Source organism: Entelurus aequoreus, linkage group LG08 (genome assembly GCF_033978785.1).
Source record: "Entelurus aequoreus isolate RoL-2023_Sb linkage group LG08, RoL_Eaeq_v1.1, whole genome shotgun sequence".
Lineage (NCBI taxonomy): Eukaryota > Metazoa > Chordata > Actinopteri > Syngnathiformes > Syngnathidae > Entelurus > Entelurus aequoreus.
Window position 1 is genome coordinate 60667815 of NC_084738.1, and position 17345 is coordinate 60685159.

General features: G+C 39.3%; 1 long non-coding RNA gene across 4 annotated transcripts in view; it reads right to left on the minus strand.

The window, feature by feature from the left end:
* Positions 1 to 17345, minus strand: part of LOC133656135 (uncharacterized) — a 217827-nt gene that overhangs the window by 85937 nt on the left and 114545 nt on the right. The window lies entirely within an intron of this gene.

Sequence of the window (17345 nt, forward strand, 5' to 3'; positions counted from 1 at the left end):
GCTGTACTGCATCAACAAGCGACATCAGTGTGTAAAGGATATCACCACATGGGCTCAGGAACACTTCAGAAACCCACTGTCAGTAACTACAGTTGGTCGCTACATCTGTAAGTGCAAGTTAAAACTCTCCTATGCAAGGCGAAAACCGTTTATCAACAACACCCAGAAACGCCGTCGGCTTCGCTGGGCCTGAGCTCATCTAAGATGGACTGATACAAAATGGAAAAGTGTTCTGTGGTCTGACGAGTCCACATTTCAAATTGTTTTTGGAAACTGTGGACGTCGTGTCCTCCGGACCAAAGAGGAAAAGAACCATCCGGATTGTTATAGGCGCAAAGTGTAAAAGCCAGCATCTGTGATGGTATGGGGGTGTATTAGTGCCCAAGACATGAGTAACTTACACATCTGTGAAGGCGCCATTAATGCTGAAAGGTACATACAGGTTTTGGAGCAACATATGTTTCCATCCAAGCAACGTTACCATGGACGCCCCTGCTTATTTCAGCAAGACGATGCCAAGCCACGTGTTACATCAACGTGGCTTCATAGTAAAATAGTGCGGGTACTAGACTGGCCTGCCTGTAGTCCAGACCTGTCTCCCATTGAAAATGTGTGGCGCATTATGAAGCCTAAAATACCACAACGGAGACCCCCGGACTGTTGAACAACTTAAGCTGTACATCAAGCAAGAATGGGACAGAATTCCACCTGAGAAGCTTAAAAAATGTGTCTCCTCAGTTCCCAAAGGTTTACTGAGTGTTGTTAAAAAGAAAGGCCATGTAACACAGTGGTGAACATGCCCTTTCCCAACTACTTTGGCACGTGTTGCAGCCATAAAATTCCAAGTTTATTATTATTTGCAAAAAAAAAAAAAAGTTTATGAGTTTGAACATCAAATATGTTGTCTTTGTAGTGCATTCAATTGAATATGGGTTGAAAAGGATTTGCAAATCATTGTATTCCGTTTATATTTACATCTAACACAATTTCCCAACTCATATGGAAACGTGGTTTGTATTACGCAATTTTTTAATACATTTTTTTAGTAAATTTTTAAAAAACTAAAATATAAAAAAAATATGGTAAGTTGCAATAATTTCACCTCAAAATTTTGTGTATATTACTGTAAATGGAAAAACTGTACTGCTGTTTTTATGGTAAAAAAAAAAAAAAAAAAAAGGAAAAAAAAGGCAGCTCAGTTGCCATAAATTTACTGTAAAATTGAAATTAGTTTTTTTTACTGTAAATAAAAAAAACTGCTATTTTACAGTAAAATTTTGGCACATGATCTGCCAGGTTTTTTTGTTTTTTTTGTCTTGTTTTTTTTTTACCGCAAATCAACAACTGTAGATTTTTCGGTGTATTACTGTAAATGCCAAAGCGGCACCACAGTTTATTACAGTAAAAAAAAAGTACTGTTTTTCTCATTTATAGAAAAATGCTGTAAAAACCACAGTGAATTTCATAATGTTACAATGAAATCTATTGCTACTTTGACATTGCAGAATTTGATGGATAGCTTGCTTTGAAATCATTATTATAAGTATTTATTTTAATTTAAAAAATGGTTTGAATGTTTAATAATATATTTTTGCATAATTAGACAATATTTAAGTTAACATAGTTTGCGATTACATGGAGTAATTTTTTTTTTATTTCTCCCAAAATAGAAAGAAAGAATACAGTGGAAGTTGCCTCCTCGCAGTTCCAGAGCCAGGCGTGCAGTTTTAACAAAGTTTTTAATGTGCATAGATTTGTGTCCAACTCTTTCTCCAGCAGAATGTGACTTTTCAGTCACGTCCGTATCCTCTCTCCCCTCCTGCTCCCGGCCGCTTACTGTTAAAGACAACAGATGATTGGATTAACACGGACCACCTGTGAAATCTAATCCCCTGCCAGCTGTGTCTCGCCGTCAGCACTGCCACGCCCCCGTCTGATTGTGCTCTGTCCTCAGCACCATGGACAGAGGCGGTGACCTTTGCTCCTGCAGGCGGCGCTGGCCACATCTCCCTCCACAAATACATTTAGTAAGACAAGTTACAGTACTTAATTGATACATATTATTTCCAGGCTTTCGAGGGCCAAATAAAATGAAGTGGCGGGCCACATCTGGCCCCCAGGCCTTGAGTTTGACACGTGCGCTAGTGTAACACTTTAAGGGCTGCCCTAGACAATGAGCGTGTGGCTTTTAGCTCATTGGAATAACGGTTGCTCTCGCAAAGTAAGAGTGACAAAAGTGTCTTTGTACGAAGCGAAGACATTTGATGAGTCCAAGTGAGTCAAGCGTTCCTCCTCATCAGACCATGACACAGATGAGCAATTATTACATGAGGGCATGTTTCTCCGAGCTTGCATTGCATTTTTTCCTCCCTGCTTCATCATGACTGCAGCTTGTGGAGTTTTTTTTTTTTCTCTCATCCAAAGGGCAACATGGCGAGGGTCGCAAAGAGCCAAGAAGCAGGGCTGCGAGCCACATGTGAAGGAAAGACCAGGTTTAGACCAGCAGGGTCCAGTGTCCAGACGGAGACAAAAGGGTCATCGAGGGCGCTCACTTTCTGACACATGGCACACGAGACATTCACTTATGCTTTTAATGATCAAATCAAACACAAGTTCAAATAAAAGGGTTTTTGGCCTAATTTTGAAAGCCTTTTCTTGACACTGAATTCATGTAACTGAATTATTTGCGTTTGAATTTTGTGAATTAAATTTTTTTTACGCTTTTTATGCTGACAATTTCATTGAAAAAATTCAGTGCATAAAAATTCAGGGTCACAAAATTCAAAGTAAAACAATTCAGTGGAGAAAAATGTAGTATGTAAACAATTCAATGTAAAAAAAATAAATGTATAAAAATTCCCAGTAAAAAAAATTCCATGTAGAAAAATTTAGAGTGTAAAAAATTCAGTGTAAAAAAACCTGTGTAGAAAAATGTGGTGTGTAAAAAACTCAGTGTAAAAAAAAATTGAGTGTATCAAAATTCAAAGTAAAAAAATTCAGTGTAGAAAAATGTAGTATGCAAAAAAATTCTGTGTAAAAAAAAAAAAAAGTGTATAGAAATTCAAAGTAAAAAATTCAGTTTATAAAAATTCAGTGTAAAAAAATTCTGTGTATAAAAATTCAAAATAAATTCAGTGTAGAAAAAGTTTGTGGGTAAAAGATTCAGTGTATAAAATCTAAAAGTAAAAAAAATCAGTGTATAAAATTTAAAAGTAAAAAAAATCAGTGTATAAAAATTCAGTGTGTAAACAATTCAGCTTATAGAAATTCAAAGTAAAAAAAATGTATGTCTAAAAATTCCAAAAAAAAAGAAGATTCAGTGTATAAACATTCAGTGAAAAAAAATATCTGTGTAGAAACATTTAGTGTGTAAAAGATTCAGTGTATAAAAAAGAAATCAGTGTATACAAATTCAGTGTGTAAAATATTCAGTGCATACAAATTCAGTGTAAAAAAAATTAAATGCATAAAAATTCAAATTAAAACAATTCAGTGTATACAAATTCTGTGGGTAAAGATTGCGGGCCACCTTGAAATGTTAATTATGTTGTATCATGTCCAGGTAGCCCAGTGAACTGCTTTCTTTTTTTATGCTATTTTGCAAGACCCTTTATCACGGGACTTTAAACTTGACACCATATTGGCTGCTTCTGAGACAGGATCGATTGCTCTTGTCTTAATTTACTGGAAGCGAGTCTTGCTTTTTGAAGCAGCAACATTTTTGGACACTGAATTTTTTTTACACTACATTTTTATACACTGAATTTTAAAACACTGCATTTTTATACACTGATTTTTTTTCACACTGAATTTTTATACACCAAATTTTAAAACACTGAATTTTTATACATTTTTTTTTCAATGAAATTGTCAGCATAATTTGAAATTTTTGGCAAGTAAATTCAGTCTTTGCTCGATCTAGTCTTTTGTTGCTCCCTAAAAAGTGTTAGTACTGTTAGTATTGTACTTCTTACACACTAGCTGTTTTATTGTAACTTGCATCTTAGTTGTAGTTTTCATTTACCAATTTGGAGGTGTTGAAATCGCCATGTAAAATCACTAATGCTAATCAATAGCAAAGCCAATGTATATTATCATCAAGCTAGTGCATTTTTGGACAAAATGGAGCCTTTCTTTACTTACGTTGAAGCGTTTTGGTAGTTTTCACCTTCAAAACTTGCACAATATATACTTTTTTCTTTTCAAACAAAATAGAAAACGCAATTTTGGGCGAAATTTTGAAGTGCCAAAGTCGAACTGAAATGCTAACAATTAGCACGCTGACCAGATAGCATCAAGTAACTAAAAGTATGAGCAAAACAAGCTAAAAAAGGTACTATGCTAACATGTTAACGACAACATGTTTACAGTTCACACTAGTGAAATACCAAAATATACCTGTTGAATTGGGTAAAAAATAAGCATGCAACTGTTAGCAAACTAAAATGCTAACTGCAACATGCGTCAAGTACTAAAATATATTTGTGTATCTAAAAATGTGTTTAAAATGATAACGTTAGCATACATCAAGTACTAAAATATGACTGAGGTGTAAAAAAAAAAAGGTAGTATACTAACAATGGCATGCTAACAGGTATCATATGTCAAGTAACTGCGAAATAAGCAAAAACGCTAGCATGCTAATAGGGTTGTACTGTATATCGGCATTGGTATAGTACCGCGATACTAATGAATCATATTTGGTACAATACCACCTCTAAAAAGTACCGGTCAACCACCCTGCACCCCTCCGTCGTCGTCATGTCGTGACATTGCTGGTTTACGAGCAGAGGAGCATGTTCGGCAGCGCACAATCACAGAGTACTTACAAGCAGACACAGTGTGTAGACAGAAAAGGGAGAACGGACGCATTTTGGCTTAAAAAGTAAAGATAAAGGTGAAGTTATAACACTGAAATGCCCTCAGGAAGAGGTGCTTTAAGACATGGCTAGCTAGCTAGCGGCTAACGTCCAGCCGCAGTCGGCAGTGTTTTAGCTACTTCTAAATCACTAATCCTCGCCTTCATGACGACAAATAAAGTAAGTTTCTTACAAGTATCAGCCCTGCAGGACGAGGAATAGCTAAACATGCTTCACTACACACCGTAGCTCACCGGCATCACAATGTAAACAAACGCCATTGGTGGATCTACACCTAACATCCACTGTAATGATACCAAGTACAGGATCGTATCTAGCCGATACTACTATGATTACATCAATATTTTTTAACATCACAAAATCTTTTTTCGTTTTTTTTTTAAATGTATATGATAAACTTAGACTTAGACACACTTTAATGACCCACAAGGGAAATTGTTCCACACAGTAGCTCAGTTACAAAGGATGGAAAGTGTAAGGATGGAAAGGACAATGCAGGTATAAAATAGACTAAAAATGTACCGCAGTAGCAATATAAAATATAACATATATGTAATATTTACATAATATATGTACAGTATATGATATATACTGATATATTATATTATATGTTTATATCATATATACAATATATAACAATTACCATGTACAATATTAGAGTGTATGTAACAGCTGCAGCATAAAATAGAGAGTATAAAATGTTTATAAACTCAGGAAATATGTCCCTGGACACATGAGGACTTTGAATATGACCAATGTATGATCCTGTAACTACTTGGTATCGGATTGATACCCAAATGTGTGGTATCATCCAAAACTAATGTAAAGTATCAAAACAACAGAAGAATAAGTGATTATTACATTTTAACAGAAGTGTAGATAGAACATGTTAAAAGAGAAAGTAAGCAGATATTAACAGTAAATAAACAAGTAGATTAATAATTCATTTTCTACCACTTGTCCTTAATAATGTTGACAAAATAATAGAATGATAAATGACACAATATGTTACTGCATATGTCAGCAGCTAAATTAGGAGCCTTTGTTTGCTTACTTACTACTGAAAGACAAGTTGTCTTGTATGTTCACTATTTTATTTAGACTTAGACGTCCTTTTATTGTCATTCAAATTTGAACTTTACAGTACAGATAAGAACGACATTTCTTTGCATTAGCTCATCGTAGGATAAAAGAGCAATAAGGTGCAGATTTAATACATAGATTACTGTACAGATAAATATATTGCACTTTTGCATATGCATCCACGTTTACGGATGTATGTTATATTGTCTTTATATTCCAGCGAGTTAATCCGTTTTTGGGGACAAAATTGCAATAAGAAACATATGTCGTCACACCTGGGTGAAGTTTTGTCTGGATTTCATCTGGTGTCATGTTGTCTTGTCAATTCCTGTTTTATTTTGAAAGGTCAACTCTCCCTCTCGTTTCAGGTCACTTGCCCTTCCTCCTGTTTCACTGGTCTGATGTCTCTCCTGATTGCCGGATTGTGCCCACCTGTGTCACACTCCCTCATGTGTACAAATGGCTCGTCCTCCTCTTGTCTTGTGCCAGAGTGTACTGTCACGACCAGAACAGGACTCTGAACACAGATGCAGGATTTTAAGACAATATATTTATTTGGACAAGGGAAGGGGTCCAAAACAGGAGAAACAAACAGGCTTTAAAAAACACAACTGACCTGAGCTCTAAACTAACAAAAATATCAACAACTCAAAAACGCTCCGTCTACGGAGGGAAAAAGGGGCTATGAACAAAAAACTACTAAGTATAACAAAAGCCGCTCCAACGGAGGTGATGCTAGGAAGCTATTCTTACCTGAGAAAACTTACAAATCAAAATACTCCCGTGGATCCAAAAAAGGTATAAGAAACGTGGCTGTGGCTGTGGACAATGCTATGGCAAGGAAACGCTGGAGGTACGCACACGAAGTAACGAGACACTCTGGCACAAGACAAGAGGAGGACGAGCCATTTATACACATGAGGGAGTGTGACACAGGTGGGCACAATCAGGCAATCAGGAGAGACATCAGACCAGTGAAACAGGAGGAAGGGCAAGTGACCTGAAACGAGAGGGAGAGTTGACCTTTCAAAATAAAACAGGAATTGACAAGACAACATGACACCAGATGAAATTCAGACAAAACTTCACCCAGGTGTGACATATGTTTAATGTACTCTAAGATTGTAACTGTACAAACACACATATACACATACTGTACATATACATTCACTGTACAAGCACACATATACACATACTGTACATATACAAGTACATATGCACACATACACTCATGCACATAATCACGTTTCATCAAACATATATTAACGTTGTTGCCCTAGGGTAAACTGGGTATAACACATGGCACACTGACAAAGCTTAACCTATTGTTACTATAACAATCTACAAGGTTAATGTAGGTTGCTTCTCTTTCTTCCCCTCCATTTTTCTGCATTCTTTCGTATCTCAAGCTATCATTACGTATATGTATTGTTGCATTTGAACAATTGTATTGTTGATAATAAAGGTAAAGTATTGGTATTGTTTATTATCAATAGCGCTATTTCTATTGGTATTCATATTGCTTCATTTTTAGTGTAATAATGCTCATTGTCATTTCTGTATTATTTTTTATTTTCACTAACTGCTAATTTGCTATTACTTTTACCATCATATTTGTACATGTAGTATTTGCTGATGTTGCTCTGTTGTTGTTGTTGTTGTGTTTGCTGTTGTTGTTTTTGTCTCTCTGTCTAATCCCCCTCGTCCCCACAATTCCCCCCTCTGTCTTCCTTTTTTTCTCTTTCTATCCCCTCCTGCTCCGGCCCGGCTGCACCAAATGATAATATAAATACATTTAATAAAGTCAAATACAAATAAGGCAACAAGAGAAGTATCCTACACTTCTCTTTTGTAAAGTAAATCTGAACAGCCGATATGGGCATCTACATCTACTATATGATTTGCCTGAGAAGCTGGGCAGGACATTAAAAAAATAAATAAATAAAATGTACCCTAAGATTTTTTGTCCAAATAAAGCCAATAATGCCATTTTTTGTGGTGCCCTTTATTTGGAAAAGTATCGAAAAATACTGAAAAGCATCGAAATACATTTTGGTATCGGGACAACACTACATGCTAATATTAAAATGGGACTGTGACACGAGCTGTTTAAAAATTAGCGACACTTTTGGCACAAAATGCTGTGTTTGGCCCGCGGACCGTTGGCACATTTTCACATTGATGGCAAAAAGGTTTGGGGGCCCCTGCCCGCTCGAGACGTTTCACTTCACAAACTCCCACCCCTACTCCGGAGGCGAGCGGCAGCAGGCCAACAACAGCCAGCTGACAAGTGGCAGCTGGCGAATTCACGACAACGTGTAAGGTGTGTGTATGTGTGTTTTGATTAGCGCGTGTGAAAGCGGGCCTGCTCATATGAGGGGCCGTTAGGGACATTATTCAGAATGACCTCTCACATACACTACTGAAATGTTTTTCTCTCATAGGCTCATGCTCGGTTTGACTTTTTTTTTTTGTTTGCTTTGATGTTGTTCTTTTCTCGTCTTGATGCTGTTAACCAACGGATTCACTAAGCTGGCACGCTCGACGCCGCCGTGAAAAAGTCCACGCCGCTGACTGACAGGAGGCTGGCCCGCTTTCGCAGCCGTACAAATGTACTTTGGAGACGGCTCAAGGGGTCGAGAGGCAGAAAGAGACACTGCCCGGTTTGGGTTGAGTTGGGTGCAGCCGACGGGCCCTCGTCCAGCAACAATACGGCAGCGGAACCGTCTGCGAGAACGCACGGAGGTAAAAAAAAGGAGAACTTGAAGACTTTTTGTACTGTTGAGTCTGTGTGGTCCAAAAACTCACTGGACTGACACACAAGATTAAAACAAAGCTGGAAGTAATGACCCCTGACCTCAGCATATTTTCACATTTCAACTGACACGGTAACAACTTTCTGTACTTTAGTAATTAATGCTATTAGTTTGTAACAGTAAGTACATTTTATTTATGAAGCGCTTTTCACAGATCAAATGACAAAGCGCTGTACAAGACATAGGTGAAGTAAATCAACAATTCTATTAAAACAACAGGGGCGACATTATAAAAAGGATACAAAGTGGATTCAAATTGATAGTTGAAAGGTGCATTAAAGTCAATCAATCAATCAATCAATGTTTATTTATATAGCCCTAAATCACAAGTGTCTCAAAGGGCTGTACAAGCCACAACGACATCCTCGGTACAGAGCCCACATACGGGCAAGGAAAACTCACCCCAGTGGGACGTCAATGTGAATGACTATGAGAAACCGAAAGCAATGGATGTCGAGTGGGTCTGACATAATATTGTGAAAGTCCAACACATCAGCGAAAGTCCAGTCCATAGTGGGGCCAGCAGGAACCATCCCGAGTGGAGACGGGTCAGCAGCGTAGAGATGTCCCCATCTGATGGACAGGCTAGCAGTCCACCCCGGGTTGGGAGCAGAGTAGAAAAGAAAAGAAAAGAAACGGCAGATCAACTGGTCTAAAAAGGGAGTCTATTTAAAGGCTAGAGTATACAAATGAGTTTTAAGATGAGACTTAAATGCTTCTACTGAGGTAGCATCTCTAACTTTTACCGGGAGGGCATTCCATAGTATTGGAGCCCGAATAGAAAACGCTCTATAACCCGCAGACTTTTTTTTGGCTCTGGGAATCACTAATAAGCCGGAGTTCTTTGAACGCAGATTTCTTGCCGGGACATATGGTACAATACAATCGTCAAGATAGGCAGGAGCTTGACCGTGTAGTATTTTATACGTAAGTAGTAAAACCTTAAAGTCGCATCTTAGGTGCACAGGAAGCCAGTGCAAGTGAGCCAGTATAGGCGTAATATGATCAAACTTTCTTGTTTTTGTCAAAAGTCTAGCAGCCGCATTTTGTACCATCTGTAATCTTTTAATGCTAGACATAGGGAGGCCCGAAAATAAAACGTTACAGTAATTGAGACGAGATGTAACGAACGCATGGATAATGATCTCAGCGTCGCTTGTGGACAAAATGGAACGAATTTTAGCGATATTACGGAGATGAAAGAAGGCCGTTTTAGTAACACTCTTAATGTGTGACTCAAACGAGAGAGTTGGGTCGAAGATAATACCCAGATTCTTTACCGAGTCGCCTTGTTTAATTGTTTGGTTGTCAAATGTTAAGGTGGTATTATTAAATAGATGTCGGTGCTGAGCAGGACCGATAATCAGCATTTCCGTTTTCTTAGCGTTGAGTTGCAAAAAGTTAGCGGACATCCATTGTTTCATTTCATTAAGACACGCCTCCAGCTGACTACAATCCGGCGTGTTGGTCAGCTTTAGGGGCATGTAGAGTTGGGTGTCATCAGCATAACAGTGAAAGCTAACACCGTATTTGCGTATGATATCACCTAGCGGCAGCATGTAAATACTAAAGAGTGCAGGGCCAAGAACCGAACCCTGGGGAACTCTGCACGTTACCTTAACATAGTCCGAGGTCACATTGTTATGGGAGACACACTGCATCCTGTCAGTAAGATAAGAGTTAAACCAGGACAAGGCTAAGTCTGTCATCCCAATACGCGTTTTGATACGCTCTAATAAAATATTATGATCAACAGTATCGAAAGCGGCGCTAAGATCAAGAAGCAGCAACATAGATGAAGCATCAGAATCCATCGTTAGCAATAGATCATTAGTCATTTTTGCGAGGGCTGTCTCCGTAGAGTGATTTGCCCTGAAACCGGACTGAAAAGGTTCACAGAGATTGTTAGACGCTAAGTGTTCATTTAGCTGCTGTGCTACAATTTTTTCGAGGATTTTCGAGATAAACGGAAGGTGGGACACCGGCCGGTAGTTTACCAGGAGATCAGGATCGAGGTTAGGTCTTTTGAGTAGAGGATGAATAACCGCTTTTTTGAATGCTAGGGGAACAGTGCCAGAGGAAAGTGATAAGTTTATAATATTTAACACTGATGGACCTAATAATACAAAAAGCTCCTTGATAAGTTTCCCGGGAATTGGGTCAAGTAAACATGTTGTTTGTTTTGTCCCATTTACACATTTTGACAATTCCTCCAATGTTATTTCATCAAAGAGAGAGAAACTATTTCGGAGGGCGGTATCCGTTGTATATACAGTCGTATTTGTGTTAATAGAATCTAGTAAAAAAAAAAAAAAAGCAAAAGCTTTACTAAAAAGAGAAGTTTTCAAAATGTTTCTTCAAAGTGTCGACAGTCAAGATCACGGAGGGACTAGTGCAAGTTGTTCCAGAGTCTGGGAGCTGTAACAGTGATAATAATAATAAGGTAATGATAACTTTGTTATCATTGATAACAATGAGAACGGCTTATTAGTGATTCCCAGAGCCCCAAAAAATTTCTGCGGGCTATAGAGCGTTTTCTATTCGGGCTCCAGTACTCTGGAATGCCCTCCCGGTAACAGTTAGAGATGCTACCTCAGTAGAAGCATTCAAGTCCCATCTTAAAACTCATTTGTATACTCTAGCCTTTAAATAGACCCCCTCTTTAGACCAGTTGATCTGCCGTTTCTTTTCTTTTCTGCTCTGACCCCCTCTCCCTTGTGGAAGGGGGGGGGCACAGGTCATGGATGAAGTGCTGGCTGTCCAGAGTCGGGACCCGGGGTGGACCGCTCGCCTGTGCATCGGTTGGGGACAACTCTGCGCTGCTGACCCGTCTCCGCTCGGGATGGTCTCCTGCGGGCCCCACTATGGACTGGACTCTCACTATTATGTTAGATCCACTATGGATTGGACTTTCACAATATTATGCTAGATCCACTCGACGTCCATTGCATCCGGTCTCCCCTAGAGGGGGCGGGGGGTCCTCTGCGGTCCTCTCCAAGGTTTCTCATTGTCATTCTCATTGACATCCCACTGGGTTGTGAGTTTTTCCTTGCCCTTATGTGGGATCTGAACCGAGGATGGCGTTGTGGCTCGTGCAGCCCTTTGAGACACTTGTGATTTAGGGCTATATACATAAACATTGATTGATTGATTGATTGATAACTGTACTGTCTAGTACTGTCAATGACACCCGCATTTCAGGCTGGCCGCTCTGGAAACACTCTGTGGAAACGCTCCCCACCCACACTGCTTGGTGCCTTGTCTGAGCTGCTGTGACTTAGTTTACCATAGTAACTAATTAAATTACCATAGTAACTAGTATATCATACAAAAGCACAGATTCCAACCATTGAAATACTTTGTATATTTCAAGACTTACGGTCATTTGAAAACATCACTGCACATCGTAATGGCAGCTACACTTTCCATCTTAAAGATAAAAAAAAATTATTCGGGAATTTCCGGCGGGCCAGATTGCAAAGCTTAATGGGCCACATGTGGCCCCCGAGTCTTAATTTGCCCAGGTCTGTTCTAGTTGTTACATATTGTTTTCTTACACTTCTGAGTCTTATTTGCAAGTATTGTTTGTTCTGCCCTCACAATATTTATTGAGGTTCTACAGCTTGGCAGACAGCTAACAATCCAAGACGTTCCAATAAAGTTCCAAAGCAGATGAATCCATTTAGGCTCTTTATTGTTGTTGACCTTGCTTTGTCTCGCGCACTAATTAAATTTTGCACTTATCTTTACTTTAGCCTTGCACTTTACTATTACTAGCTATGTGATTCAAACAACATACTGAAATGTAATGCACAATATGTAAATATTAGCTTTACCCAAATATACAATACTGTCATCAAACAAATACTTCTGAGTGTTGAAAATATTTCGATGGTGGAAATATATGACTGCTAACCATTTTAAATCCTCAAAACAGCCATTAAAACAGTGCACAAAAGTCGATTTTCCATAAACATCACCACTTTCCACCTTAATATTGAGTTATATGAACAAGTTAAACAGTTTACTTAGAGACTTATCTTTTCCAAGGCTTGTAAGAGCTAACACAACTTGCCTGCTTCTCACTTGTCTCATAAACTGACTTCCTGGAATCGTCAACCCGGAAGTGTCTAAACAAATCAAGCGTAGTCATTTCCTATCGCCACAAGGTGTCAGTAAGAGTCTACGATCAAATGGGCATAACGGAGTTCAGTCGCGTAAAAGCAACGGTGCGTGGGAAGTGGTCTTTGCCATTAAGTTGAGTTAACGTGGACCCCGACTTAAACAAGTTGAAAAAATTATTCGGGTGTTACCATTTAGTGGTCAATTGTACGGAATATGTACTTTACTGTGCAATATACTAAAAGTTTCAATCAATCAATCAATCAATGCCATTGTAATAGTCCTTTCCGCCTGGGATTCAATCCCGGGTCGCCCGCATGAGAGGCGAGCATGCTGACTACCGAGCTAAAGGATCCACGAGGGTTGACATGGTAAAAGTAGGTCAGATAAATAAAAAAGCGCAAGGCCATTAGGACATTTAGAAACTGTGATAATAGAACGATAAGATTGACCCTGAAGCAGCAACTTTAAAACTGGTGTAATGTGCGCCCGCCCTCTGGTCCTCGTCAGTTTTGTAATAATTGTAGACTTCTGCTATTCTTTTTGGGAAAACCAGAGAAGAAGGCATTAGGATAGTATAAACGGCAGGAAATAAAAGCATGCCTGAGAGAGAAACGGGCAGACTCTGGCTATGTTTTTAAGATATGGTAAATGGGTAATACTTGTATAGTGCTTTTCTACCTTCAAGGTTATTAAAAGCGCTTTGACACTATTTCCACATTCACACACACACATTCACACACTGATGGCGGGAGCTGCCATGCAAGCAGCTAACCACGACCCATCAGGAGCAAGGGTGAAGTGTCTTGCTCAAGGACACAACGGACGTGACGAGGTTGGTAGAAGGTTGCTGGCACGGCCACTCTCACATCAGCGCCAAGCCGTCCCCCAAGATGATAAAAAACTATTTTTGTAATATTTTTAATATGTAGGATAAAAGTCAGCTGGGAGTCAAAAATCATGCCCAGATTTGTTTAGACTGTGTTGGTTTATAATCTTGTAATTCCCCCTCTGGTCTTCAGTGCCTAAAACTAAAACTTGTTTTGTTAAAAAGCATAACTATTTGTCCTGTGTCATCAAGAGACACAGCGTACAGCTGTGTATCATCAGCGTAACTATGGAAACTGATGCCGTGTCTCCTAACGTCATCCCCCAAGATATAAAGCATATCAAGATGAAAAAGAATGGGACCTAACATTGAGCCTTGAGGAACCCCAGATCTTATCTGACGGGTTCCCGAGGAACATGCATACAAACTAGAGATGTCCGATAATGGCTTTTTTGCAGATATCCGATATTGTCCAACTCTTAATTACCGATTCCGATATCAACCGATACCGATATGTACAATCGTGGAATTAACACATTATTATGCCTAATTTTGTTGTGATGCCCCGCTGGATGCATTAAACAATGTAACAATGTTTTCCAAAACAAATCAACTCAAGTTATGGAAAAAAAATGCCAACATGGCACTGCCATATTTATTATTGAAGTCACAAAGTGCATTATTTTTTTTAACATGCCTCAAAACAGCAGCTTGGAATTTGGGACATGCTCTCCCTGAGAGAGCATGAGGAGGTTGAGGTGGGCAGGGTTGAGGTGGGGGAGGGGGAGGGGTAGCGGGGGGTGTATATTGTAGCGTCCCGGAAGAGTTAGTGCTGCAAGGGGTTCTGGGTATTTGTTCTGTTGTGTTTATGTTGTGTTACGGTGCGGATGTTCTCCCGAAATGTGTTTGTCATTCTTGTTTGGTGTGGGTTCACAGTGTGGCGCATATTTGTAACAGTGTTAAAGTTGTTTATACGGCTACCCTCAGTGTGACCTGTAGGGCTGTTGACCAAGTATGCTTTGCATTCACTTGTGTGTGTGAAAAGCCGTAGGTATTATGTGATTGGGCCGGCACGCAAAGGAAGTGCCTTTAAGGTTTATTGGCGCTCTGTACTTCTCCCTACGTCCGTGTACACAGGTGTGTTTTAAAAAGTCATACATTTTACTTTTTGAAACCGATACCGATAATTTCTAAACCGATACCGGTAATTTCCGATATTACATTTTAAAGCATTTATCGGCCGATAATATCGGCAGTCCGATATTATTATTATTATTGTCTGTGAGATAAAACATGTGGAACCAGTTCAAAACAGTACCAGAGAGGCCCACCGAGTCCATTTAATAAAATGCGATGGTCAACTTATGCATGAAATCAGATCAATGTGCAGGACACTTTGCAATCGTAATTAATGAAGCCCTTTTTTGTTTGCTTTTCGAGCATGGAACAGGTGCCAGATTCCGTCAAATAACGAGTCAAAAGTCGAAGTACTGTATCCTGTCTTTCGTTCTCAGCTCTCACAGGAACAGCGTTTGCCAGCGCTCTAGGCGTTTTATCGACGAAAACTCTGCGATAAAACTTCGCCCGTTCATTGCGGAATGGAACATGAAGGATGATCTACAGCGGGGGCGTCAAACTCGTTTTCATTGAGGGCCACATCGCAGTTATGGTTGCCCTCAGAGGGCCTTTTTTAACAATGAGTAATATATTAATATACATGTACGGTATATACAGTCGTGGTCAAAAGTTGACATACACTTGTAAAGAACATAATGTCATGGCTGTCTTGAGTTTCCAATAATTTCTACAGCTCTTATTTTTTTGTGATAGAGTGATTGGAGCACATACTTGTTGGTCACAAAAAACATTCATGAAGTTTGGTTCTTTTATGAATTTATTATGGGTCTACTGAAAATGTGACCAAATCTGCTGGGTCAAATGTATACATACAGCAATGTTAATATTTGGTTACATGTCCCTTGGCAAGTTCCACTGCAATAAGGCGCTTTTGGTAGCCATCCACAAGCTTCTGCTTGAATTTTTGACCACTCCTCTTGACAAAATTGGTGCAGTTCAGCTAAATGTGTTGGTTTTCTGACACAGACTTGTTTCTTCAGCATTGTCCACACGTTTAAGTCAGGACGTTGGGAAGGCCATTCTTAAACCTTAATTCTAGCCTAATTTAGCCATTCCTTTACCACTTTTGACATGTGTTTGGGCTCATTGTCCTGTTGGAACACCCAACTGCGCCCAAGACCCAACCTCCGGGCTGATGATTTTAGGTTGTCCTGAAGAATTTGGAGGTAATCCTCCTTTTTCATTGTCCCATTTAAAGCACCAGTTCCATAGGCAGAAAAACAGGCCCAGAGCATAATACTACAACCACCATGATTGACGGTAGGTGTGGTGTTCCTGGGCTAAAAGGCCTCACCTTTTCTCCTCCAAACATATTGCTGGATATTGTGGTGCACCTGGGGATATGTTGATTGGCAACACTAAATTGGCCCTAGTGTGTGAATGTGAGTGTGAATGTTGTCTGTCTATCTGTGTTGGCCCTGTGATTAGGTGGCGACTTTTCCAGGGTGTACCCCACCTTCCGCCCGAATGCAGCTGAGATAGGCTCCAGCACCCCCCGTGACCCCACAAAGAGACAAGCGGTAGAAAATGGATGGATGGATGGATGTGGCCAAACAGCTACATTTTTGTTTCATCTGACCACAGAACTTTTCCTCCAGAAGGTCTTATCTTTGTCCATGTGATGTCAGAATTTAACCGTAAAATCTAAAACAATTTTATTGAGGGTTTTTTTTCAAATCATAAGTCAAGCAGATATTTAAGTACAGTATTTATCTTTATTTTAAGAAAAAATATTTTTGGAATACATGATAATATAATATTTTGATTTTGATAATATAGATTTTTTTTAAAGATATGCAATTGCATGCTTTTTTTATGTCAAAAGGGAAATAACAAATATATTTAGTAAGAAAAGATTAAGCATTTTATTAATAATAATTAATAAATAATGTGGCAGGACAGATTTGGCCCGCCACGTCCATACTGGCTATAGGTGAGAGGAATAAAGCCAGCAGCTGTTCCATCTAAAGACATTAAAACATTTTTCCATTCAGATGTAAATCATTCTTTGATGACGTTTAGACATGATTAAACTGGCGCCTACGCCGCTACCTCTCGTCTGTTAATAACCCCTAGACCAGGGGTCTGCCACATGTACAATGTTCTTTTTTTTCTCCCCCAAACAAGTTACCCACAAAAAAAAAAAAAATTGCACCGGTCAAATATTGACATGACAAAGACAAATGTACTCCTGAATGTCCCCAATACACAAACGCAGACAAAAGGCTCATCAGTTATCCTTTCCATCACTTTTCAGTCGGGGTTAAATTTGAGATCAGCCTCTTTTACATACTTCAGGAAACCACCCCATACTTCCTGAAACTTCACAGAACGAAGTTCTGCCTAATTTTCTCCGGTTTGAGAAAATACAGAACATCCTTCATCCAGCGGGTGTGGCAAGGCAGCGCTGGTGCCTTCCAATTTAGCACAATGGGCCTGTGTACACTGCACACCAAATCAGAGTTTTTTTATGCCCTA